Raw genomic sequence first — 3,853 nt, 5'->3', positions numbered from 1 at the left:
TTTTATTATTATCATATCCCCAAATTACTGTACATGTAACTCAAATCGCGTATTCTTTTCACCATCATATTCAGAATATACAGAGCAAAAACTATGTTGCTAACCGTGTACATAGAGGACCACACCAGTTATTTTACACCGGTGTTTAAATAATTGGTGGTGTTAGTTTTACACATATAGGTGTTATTACAATACCTATTTTTGTTACATTTACACTCTTTGGTGTTGTTTTTTAATCTCTAGGGTGTAATTTTAACACCTCAGGATGTGGTTCTCTATTAACACCAATTGGTGTCAGTTTTAACACCGCAGTTTTTACAGTGTACGTGTACTATTTTTATAGCAGGATAATAGTCATCTATTATCGAAGACAACAGTCATGACAGTGTACAATAAGCAATAGGATTAGTCTAGGAGCCAGGGGGCTTTATTCAGAATTTTTGGTGGGGAAGGTTTGACAAGCTTATCCGGGGTAAAATTGTGCGCTGATTCCAAAAATGCCACTCTTATTGACCGTACTCACGCCATTTTGGTCATTTTGGCCAAATTTTGGCCAAAAATGACCATTTTGACCACTCTTTGGAAAATGGTCCCTTAACAGACTGCTTTTGTAGCCACATGCAATTAAAAGGGTCTATCTTAAGTAGAAATGCACGCAGATTCCAGATAAAGTGCTTTCATTTGCCAAAATCACAATAGCAGTGGTCATTTTGGCCATAATTTGGCTAAAAATGACAATTTTCATGATTTTTTGGCCGAAATGTGTTACAAATATTGATCAGAGCTTCGACTGGATGTTTTTAGAAATCCACATTTATTTTCAAAATGTGCGCCGTGGATCATAACCATCAACCTCATGTAATTTATTCCATCAGTTTTTACCTATGAGGGTCATTTTGGGTACTTTAGACATAACTGACCATTCGTGCAATTTGCATTATAACCTTGAACCCTTCAAATGGGCAGGAAATTGAGGTCTTCAGCATGTTTTTTTCTTATTCCCTTATAAAATGAGAATGCATTTAAATGTCCTTCATGTGTAAAATTTTATGCTGATTCCAAATATATCAGTCTAAATGACCCTATTTAACAGTTTAAGGTCATTTTGGCCACTTATGACCCTTAAAATGACCAATGACATCAGTTCAATTTATCCAAAAATACTTTGAATGTTACCAGAATCGTTACAAGGGCATACTGTGACACCCAACATTGGTGTATTAATCCTTGAAATTGAACATCTCAAAAGTGTTTTGACCTAATGCAGTTTATTCCATCAGTTTTGACCTATGAGGGTTACTTGGCGTACTTTAGCCACAACTGACCATTTACGCAGTTTTGCATATAATAAACTGCACATAAAATGGCCAATAACATCAGTTCAATTTATCCAGAAATACTTCGAATGTTACCAGAATCTTAACAAGGTTGTGCTGTAATACCCAACACTGGTGAATGAATCCTTAAAATTGAGCATCCCCAAAGTTGACTACCTTGGTCATTTTGGCCACCTTGACCCCCCGGCCAGCCCTGCTCATTGTGTATGTTAATTCAGGTGATATCGAACATGGTGAGGAGAAATTTTGGATTGCGTTAATATTAGCATCAATTATTGTTAAATGGGGAAGTTTGAAAGCTTCTTGGTGGAAATCAATGAAATTATTCCACACAGACCATAACTATTGGCCCTGTGGTCATTTTGACCACGTTTCCCTCAATATTGACCAGTGACCATGGACCCTAGGAATCTCCAATTAGTGGAGACATCAGCTAAGAGAGAGACCTTGCATGCTTTGATGAGTCAAAAAGGGCTCAAATGCTGGTCAGTATCATTATCAGCATGAGCTACCAATAATCGGTGAAGAGTGTCATAATTGTGATAAAATCCTTTACATCGTGCATACATAAGGTTCTTTGACCATGGCACTGTGGTCATTTACATGATTTTAGCCACCATGACCACACAGTAAATGTTTATGGAAACCTCATATATATAGGGCAGTAAATTCAGGAATGAGACACTTTAGCATCATTTACATGTTATTTTAAGACACTTTTCTAGATTAATGTAGATTAATGATTCCAAATATATGAGTCTTAATGACCATTTATGAGCTAGTGGTCATTTTGGTCGCTTTTGGTCCCGACAATGACCAATCACATTTGCATGTATCAAAGAGGATTCAAATGTTGTTGTCGCTCCGTATTGTTAATAAGATGTATTTTATCAATTATTGATTTCAATATGATATGACTAATAGCACATTATCAAAATTTTGAAACCAATTTGGCCATTTTGACTATCTATCGCATGTATGACTTTTGTAAATAAACATGACAGGAGCAATTGTGGAAATGCGTTCAATCCCTTTCGATTGGAAATATTAAAAGCTCACCTTGAGTAAAAAAAATTGTGCCAAATACCTCACCATTTGGTCATTGTGTGGTCATTGAGAAGCCATAACATCATTCCCTCATTTTTTATTGAAATTATACAGATAACTATATTCTAGAGGAAGGCACTAATCCTGAACTCAAAGGTGCGTCATTACAAAGCTATTGGTCAAAGTGGATTTCACGAATAGATTTAACCATGGTGCATTTTTATTACCTTTGCCATTTTGTGTAATGTTTCACAAACCTCACATTTGCATGATTGGTAAAGTTGAAAGTGCAAAACTTGCCCTAAATTGCTAAAGAGTGACCAAAATTCGGCACAGAGAATAATTTCATATAGAGAATGTATTTAATTACCCAGTACGTCTTCAAAAGAATTAAGGGTAAATTTGCTGCTCACCAATCATGCCAATGTGAGCTTTGTGAATCACTGTACAAGAAAAAACAAAGATTGTAAAAATGAATGATAGTTAAAACTCTTTGTGAACTTCACTGTGACCTATTTTGCTTTGTAATGATTCTCAGTACAATTTGACTTTAAAGAAGGAAAATAATTCTGGCTATTTAGGAACATACAGTGATCAAAGGGGCCACAGTAGACAGTCACATGATATTTGGCACAATTTTACTCAAGGTGAGCCTTTAATATTTCCCATGAAAAGGGATTACGCATTTCATCATGTTCATAGACCTACAATTGCTGCTAAGTCAATTTTATTTCAAAATTCACACATTGGATAAACGGTCAAAGTGGCCAAAGTGGTCACATTTTGATTATGTACTATTAGTAATATCATATTGAATTAAATAATTTGTCATTTATTATGATTGATACAACAAATCTTACAAAAATATAGAGCAAGAACATTGGAATACTTTTGATACATGTAATTGTTATTGCTAATTATTGGGACCAAAATGACCACTAAGTAGTCATTAAGACTGATATATTCTAAATCATTGTATTAATCTGGTGCAGAAAGTTTTTGTAATACGTCTTATCTAACATCATTCTTGAATTCGTTTCCATGAATTACAAAATGGTTAATGTGCATAAAATCATGAAAATGACCAAAGTGCATGGTCAAACAACCTTATGTGTACTTGATGTAAAGGTTTTTATCACATTAATTAAACTCTTGATTATTGGTGTAGTAGCTCAAGCTGAAAATAATATTAAGCAACATTTAAGCTCTTTTTAAATCAAATAATGTGTGGTGACGAGAAATTATTGAGGAAAGGTGATCAAAATTCCCACAAAGTCCAATAGTTCGGCCAATAACACTGATTTATATGAAATCCTTGCATTGATTTTCACCCCAAAGCTTTCAAACTTTTCCAATTTAACAATAATTGATGCTAATATTAACACAATCCTGAATTGTCTCCTCACTATGTTCACTATAGGCTAATTTAGTATACACATTGGGCAGGGGACAATCTGGCCAAAATGACC

This window comes from Lytechinus variegatus, chromosome 1 (genome assembly GCF_018143015.1).
Source record: "Lytechinus variegatus isolate NC3 chromosome 1, Lvar_3.0, whole genome shotgun sequence".
NCBI classification, from domain to species: Eukaryota; Metazoa; Echinodermata; class Echinoidea; order Temnopleuroida; family Toxopneustidae; genus Lytechinus; species Lytechinus variegatus.
Note: the sequence above shows the minus strand (reverse complement) of the source record.